This window comes from Alligator mississippiensis, chromosome 11, assembly GCF_030867095.1.
Source record: "Alligator mississippiensis isolate rAllMis1 chromosome 11, rAllMis1, whole genome shotgun sequence".
Taxonomy (NCBI): Eukaryota; Metazoa; Chordata; order Crocodylia; family Alligatoridae; genus Alligator; species Alligator mississippiensis.
Genome location: NC_081834.1, coordinates 67,868,854 through 67,883,072, shown reverse-complemented (window position 1 = coordinate 67,883,072; position 14,219 = coordinate 67,868,854).

The window sequence follows — 14,219 nt, the reverse complement described above, 5'->3', positions numbered from 1 at the left end:
TCCCTGCTTCCCTGTCTCCATGCTTGTCCCAGCACACACCATTTTGGCCTACTTTGTGCTGCTGTTATCTTTCTAGGGTTTTTTTGTTTGTTTGTTTGGGTTTTTTTGTGCTATCCTGGTAGCAAATTCTGTGCCAGCGCTGCAAATTAGCAGTGCCATGCATGGTTTAACAGCAGCACCACAAACCGCACGTGCTGCCTAAGAGGTCTGCGGCACCACAAATGACACGTGCCTTCATGTCTGGATCTGGCCACATTGTGTTTGTCCCAGACAAACCGTGAAACATTCATGGGATAAGAAGTGCCAAAAGTTTGGGACATAGTGAAGTGCATCGAAATGGCTGTCTCAGGATTCAATCAATGGCAGAAAAGTCGCAATCCATTCAGCCACTCTCTAAGTCCTGATGTGTGTACACGTTAATCTTGGGACACTTGTTCCAAGACAAATACAGGCACAGCTGTGCTGGGACAAACACAATGTCTGTTCCTTACATTGATGTCAGAAGGAAATGCTGAAGTTAATTTTCATTAGCCTCCTGCTTGATACAGGCCATGGTATTACACCCAATGATCCTTGCACCATGTTAGTATCTTGTAGGTGATATAAATACCCACGTAACACAGTCTATTTAGTTTCCAAAAGAGAAGGTTACTTTATTTCACCTCATCCCATAAGGCGTGTTTTCTAGGCAGTTTCCATGTTTTCCACTTACTCTCTTACAAAGTTGACTGGCACCAAATGTTCCTTAGCATAGACAAACCTTACACTGACTCGCTTGTTAAATTGGATAAGCATCAGGGATCATGTCCCAAGTGGGATCAAGGGTTGCATCTATGTTTTCCTGGTGTAGGTGAGTCAACCTTTTAAAAAATAACCTAAGGTTCTTTCTTGATCTCATTATTTACCAGGTCTGTCTGCTAGCCCCACCTAAACTGATACCCCTTTCTATTTACTGTGATTTGCCTCTTTGGAGTTGGCTTCACTTACTGTCCTTTCCTAAGAGTGGCAGGTGTATGCGTACGTGTCCAAAACCCTTCAGGATGTGTTGAAAACCTCATACAAGATTCTGGTGAGTTTGAGAAATTTGTTGATAATCATTTCTTTCTTATTTTACTGCATCTCCCATTTTCCTACTTTGTACCTTGCTCGTGCCATTTATGCTTACACAAAAGGAATGTAGACTGCGAGTAAAGCATTTCCATTCAGATTTGGCAGGGCTTTATGCACAAGTTGTACTCGCTTTTGGTTTTATTTTACCAGTGAGAATGATTAACCATTTAAACAAACTCAATAGAAAAGGAGTGAATTCACCCCATCTGGCTGCCTTGTATAAAGTGATGGTTCATGCCAACTGAAGTCACTGGCTTCACTCTAGATGCTAAAGGGTGAAGTTATCTGGCCAGTGCCATAAAGGAGATTGAACTAATTAATCTCATAGTCCTCTCTGACCTTAAAACCAATGAGTGAAATCCACGTGCCAGATTCCCCACCAGTACAAAATCAATGCTGTAGTTGGAGCTATGCTGAAAAAGTATTCTTTACAAAAAAACAAACAAACAAACAAAAAAAAAAACCCAAACCCCTTACTTTGTCAAATCTCTGGATTGTTTGACCTTTCACCACATATTTTCTCAAACCTTTTTATGAAAAACAATAACCTACTGTATGAATGAATGCATTATTTCATACAGGTAGCTTAACAAAAGAAAATAATATGCATCATTCAGAAATAAGGTATTCAGTGGGCTTTGATAGAAAGCATGCTAGTCTCTGCTGAGATTTGTTTGCGGCATGGGAAGGTGAAGCAGTTTTTTAGGTTTTTTGTTTTGTTTTGTTTTTTTTACATTTCATAAATTAGTAAAATCAAGTACAGGAGTGGCTCTTGGTTTTTTACTCTTACCAGTTGAATTCTCTCTCCTATGACTGAACTAGTGGCAGTGTGTTACAGCTGCAAAGATAAATAAGTAAAACCTAGAAGATGGTATTTTGTTGCCCTTTTGTCATCTAACTTTTTCTTTTTTTCATTTAAGTGCATTTCTGGCACTTGGAGGTTGAGATTACTTTCCTGAACATAAAATCCTAAATCCTTGACACCTCCATACACACATACCTAAATCAAGTCCCAGAAACAAAATGGGGAGGGAGGAGGGCTATTATGTGTTTTAGCTCCAATAGCTGAGTGGTTAGAGCACTTACCTGGGAAGGTGAAGACAGCTTTTAGGTTCCCCTTCACCCAGAAAGAACTTGAAACCGCAGCACTATTGCTTTCTAGCACAGCACGCAGGTCAGGAATTACTCATTAGCCTTTTCATAGATTTCATAGACATTAGGGCTGGAAGGGACCTCAGAAGATCATCGAGTCCTGCCCCCTGCCCAAAGGCCAGGAAGTCATCTGGGGTCATAGGTTCCCAGCAAGATAAGCATCCAGTTTGCTCTTGAAGGTGTTCAATGTAGGCGCTTGAACCACCTCCAGTGGCAGGCTGTTCCAGACCTTGGGGGCTCGGACAGTAAAGAAATTCTTCCTTATGTCCAGCCTGAAATGGTCTTGTAGTAGTTTATAACCTTTCGACCTAGTCATCATCCCTTGGGGCGCTCTGGTGAACAAATGTTCCCCCAGATACTGGTGGTCACCCCTGATAAACTTATAGGTGGCCACCAGATCACCCCTGAGCCTGCACTTTTCCAGGCTAAAGAGCCCCAGGGCTCTCAGCCTGTCATCGTAGGGTCTGCTTCCCTGACCTCTGATCATGCACGTGGCTCTTCTCTGGACTCTCTCAAGCTTCTCCACATCTTTTTTGAATTGTGGAGCCCAAAACTGGATGCAATACTCCAGCTGCGGCCTCACTAAGGCCGAGTACAAGGGGAGAATGACGTCCCGGGATTTGCTTGAGAAGCATCTATGGATGCAAGCCAGTGTTTTGGTCGCTTTACTAGCCGCAGCATTGCACTGCAGGCTCATGTTCATCTTGTGATCAATGATGACCCTCAAGTCTCTTTCTTCCATAGTGCTAACCAACATAGCACTGCCGAGCCTATAAGGATGCTGTGGGTTTTTCTTCCCAAGGTGGAGAACCTTGCATTTATCGGCGTTGAACACCCTCAGATCTCATCTAATTCTGGAAATGGGATGGTGGATCCTTTCCAGGGCTGTTCTCACAACCCTCAGAGGGTTCATTGTCTTTTTCAGGTTTGGCATATCTAGACTGGAAGAAGGTAGGAAGGCATGCTTGATTGTCATCAAGGGTGCAGACAGATATCTTACTCTGAGCATGCAAAACAAACATCCTCTATGTGCCACCATAAAAATGCCTATGCCAGCACAAGCTGCACATGGACAGGTGTCCTTGCCCTGCTTGTGAAACATTTGTTTGTGTAACCAAACTAGTCACAATTTGCAATGCCTTATGAGGAGGAATGTCTGTTTACTATTGTGTGGTCTGGGAACCCCCTGGAAAGGGTTCATGGGGTGCACATTTCACATTGTTGTACTCCCATCTAGGGCACATGTCTGCATGTCAGGGAACTAACATGGGCACTGCCTCACAGCTGACGCAGGATCTCTCTATACAACAAAACCAATGTCTGTTTATAGAACAATCATTAGAAAAGTAGTTTGAAAGGTTAGTGATGTAAGTTCAAGTCCCTGCTTCAAAACAGGCAGCGGAGAAAATGAGCATTACAATTACCCAGTAGGGGTGTGTGAAGCTGGCCATATTTCATTCGGATACAGCCCAATTCAAGGAACAGTGGTTTGATTCATTGATTCAGATCACTGTCCTAATTCAATTTGGCTGAATCTGAAGATTTGATTCTGATTCAGAGAATCAGCAATTCAGCTGTAGACACAGCTTTAAGTCTTTTTTCTACATACCTTGAGGTACCAGGCATGGCTTGTGGATGCAGAGATCGTGGTGCGGATGGAGCGTTCCACAGGAGCACGTGGGGGGCCACCCGCATGTTCGGCGGCAGACCCAGAAGTAGACCAGAAGCACTTCTGGGTCTGCCGCTGAGCATGCAGGGGACATCCCCCACACCCTCCTGGCTTGGCAATTGGCCACAGGGAGACACCAGGTGCCCCTCCCCCCCGACCCAGGAGACACCAGTTGCCAAGCCGGGAGGCAGGGAGGAGGTCCCCCATGTGCTCCACAGAGGACCCAGAACTGGACCAGAAGTGCTTTTGGTCCACACCCCACTCCCATGGGACACTCCATCTGCCCCGCCATCTCAGCTTTCATGAGCCACCTGGTACCTAGAGGTATGTAGAAAAAAAAATGTATAAAGCTGTGTCTATGTCCAAATCATCAAATCCCTCCAAATTGATTTGGAGGGTTCCAATTCAATTCAGAGAGACTAGAGGGGCTCCCAATTCAATTTGTATTCAGAGATTCATTGACTGAATTGGGCTCAATCTCCACTGAATCAAGTCAACAGCAGAAGCTTCACACAGCCCTACTACCCAGCTTTTTTCTCCAGTGATATTTAATGATGACACAACCACAAGTGGGCTTTTCTCAGTTCTTTGAAAGGATGATTGCAGGAGTCTAACCACAAAAAGCAGTTCTGGTTCCAGAATGAATAAAAAGGTCCCTTCTTCCAGAATTGTCATATAATGCAGGAATTATTAGTGCAACTTAATCTTGATGAGTAAATTATTGTGAGAGTGTTGTGCATTCTGATCCAAATCCTTGGCACAAGAATTCAAGATGGAGATTCAAAAGTGGGACTAGAAAGTAGTGACAGGCTATGGGATTGTGTGCAATAGTTTTGGGTTAAGAACATTTGTGCCACAATAATCTTGCATATATAATTGTCCTCGACTAGCTTGCTGTAGCAAGATGTGGACTCCATGGCCAACCATAGCACCCTCTAGTGACTCCACGGGTCTTCCCACCCTGCCTCTCCCCAACATTGGGGCTCCAATCCCCTCCGCAACTCCCACTCACTCAGGTTGAGTCTGCAAATCTAAAACAGACTGTACCAGTCTATTGACCCCAGTCATGGCCCTCCAGGACTTAATTGGCTTAAGTGCTTTCATCATGGTCTCCAGGTGCACCCATACAGTCTAATCCAAAAGGAATGGGGCATTGCCATGTTCTTGCCCAGGCTTTCCAGCCCTAGCCTGATCTCAACCCTCCAAGTCCCTGACTGTCTAGGCTGTTACACTCATCTTATGGAGTGCTCAAATCTGGTCCACACAGCCCATTTGATCCCAGACCCTTGTAGGACCCATACACCCCCATAGGTCCCAGGCCCTTGGAGGGTTCTATCAGGGCTTCAGCCCCTTTATGAAATGGAGATCCCTGCCAGGAGCCCTACCCATGGCCTCCAAAGTCATTCCATCAGCCTCAGCCAAACCAGTGCTCTCCCAAGTTTCTAAGTGCACTCCCTTTTCCACTGCAGTCTGCCCAGCTTTCCTCCATTTGCTCCTTAGCTACCTGCCTGCTTGCAGGACTTCCCCTATAGTTTATTGTGGGGCATCTCTAGCTCTGCAGATCCTCTTTCTCTGCTTCTGTGCCTCTTTCTTCTCTGAAGCTGTCCCATGTTCATCTGCCTACACCACACTGCAGCCTCCTGATGCTGCCACCTTCCTATTCTTTAAGTTGCAGAGGCTAGGGAACCCAGATATGCTTGTACACTGGGAAACAAGGGGATACCAGGGTTTCAAAGTGGATGTGATGATCTGCCCAAATGCTTTATTAAGGCAGATATGGCCATCAACTAAACAACGGATCAATTTGTATATGCTGGCTGACCAGGGCCCAAGTGGATTGATGTCCCAGGACTGGAGTTTCCCTGGTCTTCCCGGTGCCAGTCTTGACAAGTGGATTCTCAGATACAAGGGAGATAGGAGAGAGAAAGGCAAGATCAGAAGAATCTGAGTCTGCTGAGGAAACATCTGTGGCTTTTACCAACTGGGGTCTCCACCTGGGAGCTGACATAGGCATTATGAACCAAAAAGTACTCTGCCTTCTGTATTGCTGTTGATTAATAAATACTGGTTTTCTTTAAGAATTGCCTGCTTCACTGCATCTGATTTCAGATGCACTGTTCCTTTGCAGAGTTCCTCTCCAGGACCCAAGTCAGAAGGTGGTTCTCGGAGAGGGGAAGGGCATGTATAACTAGGGTGAGTCAGGAAACAAATGGTGATGTCTCAGAGTCCAAGGAACCAGGGGCTCACAATTACCCAATGACTAAATCACAGGAGTGAAAGCAGTTGAAGGACTCAACTCAAGCTGGCAATCAGGTTACCAAGGCCACCTGCAGGACTAGCTGTCTAAATCATGTAAAGGAACTGTGAAAACAGTAACTTGTCTTTCCTAGTTCAACTACAAGCCACTGGACTTGCAACAAGGAACAGTGCAGTTAATTATTTATCTGAATTTTGGTTAGCATTCAGGAAATATAATGAGCTGAGACCCATTTGGGACATAGAGAGTCCCAACCCCCACCTGACAACAATGAGGCCATCAGGGTGAGGCATCCTTCAGCAAAAAGGTTTCCTTCCACACTGACCTATATACACTCAGACCGGACAGCAGAAAGAAGTCTAGGTAACAAATTACTTTGCTATGCGCCTGCCCTACTTGGCACTCCTCAACCTGACTCTATGTGCTGAGCCTCTAGTTTGGTTCCTCCTGCCTATTTCTACTTGCTCCTATGCCCGATTGCTTTTCTTCCCGTCTTGAATCTCCTGGCTCAACTGCTCACCCTCATCACAACCTCAACTCAACCCTCAGCTTGATATCCTGGACCAAGACTGATACCAGGTTTAGACTTTGTCTTCCATGCTGGTAAACCCCTGACCTACTGTGATTCCCTTAGGCTGACTGGCTACACTTCAGCCAACCTTTACAATTGGCCAAAATCTACAATAAGTGGTCATCATCCTTTGGTTACATGGATCCTTCCCAAGTGCCCCTCTCTTTGGAAGCAAACATGCCACAAGCACAGACTAGGACCCTGCTGATGCAGGCAATGGCCTTATGGCAGAAGAACGTGATTTGAGGCTGAAGCGAAATGAGAGTGGTTGAGGCCTTGCTCATAGCCACCCCTCAGCACCCACCCAGACCTATGATTCCATTACCAGAAGGCTTTAGCAGGGACCCCAAAAGGCCCTGTGGCCTTGGGAGCCAGCACTGGCTTTTATTTACTTTATGCCCCCAAACCTACCAGCAAAGCAGTGAAATTGAAACAAAAGGCTTTGAAACAGCCTCAAAGTGGAACAAGAGCAGTCAAAACATTTCAAATGTTTTGAAACATTTCAAGTTTTGAAGCTGAAGCTGGGCTTGCCTGCAGGGAAACAGAAAGTAAGGAGAAGGAGGGGAAGGACTGCTCTGGTATTGATAGTGACTGTTTGGCTGCCTGAGACGCTGCTGGTGCTACTGTGCTGCTTGCTAAGTTCTTATCTGCTGTCATTTAAAGTGGTGGACCAGGCTGAGTCTGTAGGGGAGAAGGAGACCTCATTGGGGCACACTACTGTGTCATGTAGAGGGCCCAGCACCAATGAGCCTCACCTTAACACGGTCACGAGTTTTGCTTGTCAGCAGCTTGAGGTGCCGTTTCCTAGAAACCCTTGCACCTATGTCCTTGAAACTGGACAGGCTCCATGCCCTCAGCAAGGGCTACCATGCCTGATGTTTTTTTTATCCAACTCTGGCAAGAAATGACAAAGTTATAGGCAGTTTCGTGCTTCCTCATTATAGCCTATGGGTGAAATGTCAACACAGCAAAAGTTTTGACAAAATGAAATGCAACAGTGCTTTTGAACCAAAATGAAACTTGATACGAAACACTGTCCCATCAGAATAGTAAAACAGAGTTGAAATGAAATGGTGCTGTTTTGCACAGCTCTAGTTATCAGCCTACTAGCAGGGGATGCCTTGGCTTGGCCTTCCCACTGCTGGAAGATTCCAGCACCCTATTGGATGAATTAGCCACGTTCCTTAACTGTATAACAAGCCCTCAGGCAAGGACTGCCCAAGCAGCCCTCAGGTAGGGTGGGAGAATAGTGAGCCAATATGTACCCGGGTTCCAGCAACTGCCTGGAGACACCGAGTGGAATGAGACCACCCAGTTCTTTCAGTCTCACAAGGGCTCGGTGAGGAGGTAGATATGCTTGCCTAGGTAGAGACACTGCCCCCCTCCCTTTGACACAACAAAATATCCATCTGATTTGACCATTCCCTCTCTGAATGGAGGCTGTAGAAGACAAGCATCTCAAGAGGGTACATCTCCAGGGTCTGAATCCTGCTTTCACATTCTCCCTGGAAGAGTTGCCTGAGGAGCCAACTCACACCAATGAGGAGTGATGTCACTTGTCCAAGGCAGAAAAGCACAGGCAGCAATCAGCAACTCTGCATGTACTGCGGCAAGCCAAGCCACTTTACAGCCCTTTGATCTGACAGACCAGGAGGGAATGGGGGGCACCATCATGAAACTAGTAGGCCCAGTTGAAGACAAAAAAAAAAAAAAAAAAAGCACTCCAGACTGGGCAGTGCACACAGTTCTCATACTCACAGCCATGCCATTGCCCTCCCCTTGGGAGAAGGTGTCACTGTGGAGTCCCATCATTCCCCTCTTTTGTTAAAGCTGCACCTTTCCCATCTAACCATGCCCCAGGTTTGGCAAGCCCTCATGGATTTGGGTGCCTTAGACTACTTTCTGTACTAAACTGAGGTCTATTTTTGAAGCTGATACCATGTATGCAGGTAACTTGGCTAGCATTGTGTACCAAATGGTCATGGATGCTAGTGCCTAGACTTGTTGATAGCTATTGAAACCTGGCTGAGGATTTGTAATTAAATAATGTGGTCTCTTTATTTTCATGCGGTTGTGAGGAGTAGTAGGATAGGATCCCAAAAGGCACCCTAGGAGAACACTTATCTTACCACCCCAAAATGAAAGAGCTTGACGTGATTAGTAATACTCAGCTCCTGGCAGGACTTGATGGAGTCCAAATCGAGCTGCATCTGGGAGCCTGAAAAGGTTACTTACAAGAGAGCCTGACAGAGGGGTTTCAACCATCTACATTCCTGGCCAATTCAACTCTGCTCTTTGTGAAAAAAAAAGCCAGCATCACTGTTCCCGTTTGTAGACAATTACACCCTAAATAAGGTCACAGTACAAATCCAATAGCCACTCCCCATCATGAGTGAGCTGTCTGAAAGTCCGTGGCAAGCATGTACCATCACAACATTGATTTTGATGAAATCAAGTATTCATATTAAGCACGAGTGATTTTTTAAAAATGGAATCAATTGAAATAAACTGAAAGGGACTAAGCGACTAACAATTTGAACAATGCAGAACATGAAACACTGTTTGCTCCCAACGTCTCGCATATCCGATCATTAAATATAAACGCTTCTTGGTAAGGACTTGGGTTCCACTCAAGCAAACCACTTAGGTGCATCTGTAAGCATCCATGACTACACGTTATGCCTACATTTGCTATACATTTCTTATACAATCACTTTCTACTTAGTCATGGTTCAGATTCTCCCTGGTCATTTCCTACTAACATTCAACTATGCACTTCAAGTAAGAGAGGTGATTCAGGAGCGCAGTGCACAAGGGAAATCCATCAGAAGCTGACAACTAATTCTCCCAGGATCCTTTGAAAACCCCAGTTTTTAGATTTCTCTCTGCATCTCTCTCTCCCTTGATGACATCCCAGACTATCTATTCAATTTGTTAGGCACTCCAATGTGGCTTATTATTGTTGTTGTGGATGTTGGTACCCTTCTTTTCTGTACTTTTAACAGGTAAACCTTGCTTCATGCAAGGGCACCAGTACTCAGCTATAGACAGCTCAGAAGCTTGACCACAATGATGATGGAAGGTGGGGTCAGGAGGAGCCTGCATCGTAGGCTGGCAGGGGAAAGGAGGAGAGGAGTGTACAGTAGTAGAGCAATGCTTCTGCACTTATCCCTTTAATTTTTTCAGGCCTCCCAAAGCAACTTACACAGATCATGGTAGAACTAGAGTGATGTTTTCACCAGAGTAGTCTAGGAATTAGGAGAGGCAAGGATTTTTGTGAGTGATACCTTGTATTTGCCTTGGTAACCTGTAGGAAGTTATTGATGACTTCAATGCTATGGGGTGCTTTAGACAGCACACACATCCCTGTGCAATCCCCCTCAGGGTCAGGGCAGTCATTCACTAACAGGAAAGGATTTGCCTTGTTGATCCCGAAAGCCATGGTGGATCACCGGGGCTGGTTCACAAACAGTTATATAGGGTGGGCAGGCAGCACACACGATGTGCACATGTTCAGAAACTCTCTCCTGCCTGACTTGATGGAGAATGGACACTATACACCTGGTGTCCCCAAGACAGTGCTCAGTGGTGTTGCCATCCCCACACTTGTAATAGCAGATGCTACTGACCCCATCAAGCCCTGGCTCATGAAGCCTTATGTGCAGGGCACACTACTGACCTGCAAAAGATGGCTTTCAACTACATCTAAGCAAATGCAGGATGGTTGATGAATGTGACTTTAGCCACCTCAAAGCATGGTGGAGGGTGCTTAACTGCAAGCTCAAGCTGAAGCCAGAAAACAACCACCTTTATAGTGGCAGCCTGCATGCTCCACAATATTTGGGAAACCTGGGGGGAGGTCTTCCAGCAAGTTGTGGGCTGATGAAGCACAAGTAGCACTGACCAAACAGAGATGTGTGAGAGCAGTGCACGGCGCAAGGTAATACCAGTATGGAGATGCTGGTCAGGCAGCTTTTGTGTGGGATTGACAGCATCCATAATATGTGCTGCCAGGCAACAACTAACAGTGGTTGTTCTTCCCATTAAAGTAACATTCTTGCCAATTTACACCAGAAACCATCTGTGTCTGCAGTACATTTTTGTGAAGAGTGGCAGGGAGAAGGCTTCAGTAAGGGGGGGCGGGGCATAGGGGGAGAATGGGCAGGATATAGTGGACAGGGTTGGAGCAGCTGCCTGGACCAGGGTAGGTGGTTATTGTTTTCAGCTTGGCATCGGGCAGGGGGCGCACACAGCTCAGTGCCCCACACTGCCTAGTCACTCTGGAGCATGTCCTGTGAAGGGTTAATTAAACCTCTCCTTGGCGGGGAGGGGGGCAGTAAGTGGTATGAACAACCTGCAGGAGCCCTCAAGTTTTTCGTTTGTGTTGGGGGTCAGGTGGAGTTTATCTGCCTTGGTTGTGGGGAGAACAAATACCCTCCTAAAGGTGTTTGAGGCTGAAGTGCTATATCCAGCCACTTCTTAGCTACCTTTTATATCCAGCTGCACAAGAATACTTTGTGGATTAAAGGAAAGGTCTCTGTTTACTACACCATCATAATTCTTTATCGACTTGCTAAGATGCCGAGATGCATCTATATGCAGAAAGATTGAGGGGGGGGGGGGAAATCGTTTGGGGAGGGTGGTGCAGAGTGGTGCAGTCATAGTCATCCCAACATTTCACAGAACTGTGTGCTGTGCAAAACACAATTGCATGCATTATGTGAAAGTGTTCACGGCATCACTGCACAGGGGGAGGGGGAAGCACCCTGCGTCAGGCAATCCCCTGGAGAGTGTGCCAGGCCTGGACAGCTGGGGGATGCTGGTAAGTGTAGTGCTGAAACATGGAAAACAAACTGCTGGATGGAGCCAAGGTTTTGCATCCATCCAATGGACTACATTACCCTGTTAATTTTTGTAATAAGCAGTAATCACATACACATCTGTTTTCCACAAACTACCACCACCACCTGCAAATCGCCACTAGCAATGTGGAGGAGGATGAGGAGCAGGCTCACCACACACACACACCCCTCTCTGACCACAGAAGTGTGTATTTCTGATATAGCCCGGGCTGGCTACAAAACAGCTGCACCAGGCTCATCACTTCCATGCCAGGAGCAGGGGAGAGACGGGGCTGTGCTGCCTCAGGCCCCAACCCCACTGCCTACTCCAAGACTCACCTGCACACACCATGCAGAGCGGATGCCAGAGCCTGGCACAGCTGTTTGGAGCCTCCAGGCAGAAGCCGCCCAGACTCTGGGGGGCAAGGGGCAGCAGGGCATCTGAGGTAGGCATTATGGTGCTTTTCGGCACTGCGGCCAAAAAACATTGCCTACCCTGGTATACTCTCAAAGTTATTGTACAAGGGAATAACACTACTGCGTATTACTTTAAAAGGGTTGTAGCAGGGTGGGGTACGTCGGGGTGGCCGTGTTAGCCCTGGGCTCCTTAACCTTGCCCGTCTTGCCCTACAAGCACCCTCTATCTCACCGCCATGTCTTGTTGGTACAATTAATATAGGGAGGCTGCCCTCCATCTTTAGGTTTGGACACGGTCTGGTTACATCCAATTAAACCTTGTTCTTCATAGACCCCTTGGTGTCCCGCTTCACAGCTCCCAAGTCTCTCAGCCTTATGGGCTACATGTGTAGCTCCAGCCACCCCTTTACCCGCCCCAAGCCTCACAGATGGTACCGACATTGCCTTGTCTAGGCCTTGTTGTGATTTGGCCCCCTGGTCCCACCGGTGCTCTCCACAGCCCTGTCTCTGCCCCTCACTGGCACCGGGGTCACCACACTGTAGTGGGCCCCAACAAGGCTTCCTCTTCCCCAAACAGCCTCACCCAAACCACCGGTGTTATCAGCAGCCAACAAACAACAGCCAACCACCGTGAGCCCCTGGACTGTAACTCAATACAAAACTCACGGCTTGCTCTCCCCCTTCGAAAGAGTAAAACTCCCTCTGAGGGGGCTCAGTGCCTAGTAGGCAAGGGTACCTTATGGGCTCCTAGCGTACCCTTAGCCCTACGGGCAGCATATCTGCCAGCTGCAATGTCTCTGGCCCTTCCTTCCTGGAGGCTCCTTCCACTTCGGCTGCTGGTGGGGAACTGAACAGCGGGGTCCCAGCCCTGGGGTGTCTGTGGGCCCAGGGCCTGCCTCTTCCGGCCAGCTGACCAGGGCCAGGTGCAGCCAGTTCCTTCGTTAGCTGGTTGTCATGGCAACCTGCACCTGCGCTCTGACCTGGCTCTTTGTGCTCTCTCCCTGGCAATCTCTGTGCTAAGAGAAGCAGGCACCTCAGTGCCCTGCCACAAGGGTCAACATTGAATTCAATATTGCCTCTTTTTAGAAATGTCCTCTTTTTGTTCATGTGACTATTTAAAAATCATTTAATTTTCAAATGTATGTAGAATACCTGCTGTGAGTATATCCTAGTGAGTAGCTTATCAGGAGTGTTTTGTGTTTAGAGTGAAGCTTTTGGGCAAATATTCGAATAATGCAGTCACAACTGTGAAGGACGTGGAAACAGAATGGTGTCCAAGGGCTGCCGCGGTGCTCCCTCACGGTCACCCCAATCCAGCCGGGCTCCTGCTCCCGTCTTGCAGGGTCTCACCCTGCTTCCTCACCTCTGCTTTTAGTGGGAACAGGTTGGCAAGAGGGAAGAGAGAAAACAACAAGAAGAAAAATCTTCAGGACAAGGTCAGAAGGGACTAGCCCCTTCAGGACTAGACTTCTCATCAACTAACTGAGTGTCTTTGCCTTGGAGAGCTCTTGCTCTTTTTCCTTGATGGAAGACAAACACAAGTTCATATATTAGATTAACTACAACTGCATACTTCCTGAACTTACCCATATTTGCCCTACAACTCTTTTTAAGAGCTAGAAAGTGGTCTGGGTCATACCTACCCCATGGATAAGTGGTTCAAGCACTTGCTGGAAAGCAGGCCTTGAAAACATCCATGTCCACTCGAAGGTGGAACCCACAATATCTGCGGCCTTTACCCCTACCTATTACACTTCCACATAGGAGCCCTCTCCTGGCAGAGTACCTATTAACTTGGAGATAGTTTCAGCACTTACCAATGTGATGCAAGTGCCTGGACAACTCTGTCTCATGTACTTCTGCAGCCAGACTGCAGCCTACTGTACGTGCTCATTAGCTAAATACAGCTTGCTACATAAACTTTGCATAAGTGCAACACTTTCAGTTATACAGCTATGCAGGTTCTACTTTTGAATGTGATGGTGAAATAGGTTTTAGCCTATTTCTTATGGGAATGTTCAAGATCAGATATTTTTCCACGTATTAATTTGCATTAGGCACCTAAGTGTGATCCTATTCTACCTTGTTTGACTCCTTCAAAAAGCATAAGCAGAAAAGTAGGGGTGTCAATTAATCACAGTTAACTATGTGATTAATGCATTCATAGATTTTGGAGCGGGGAGGGGGGGTGTTACCACATTA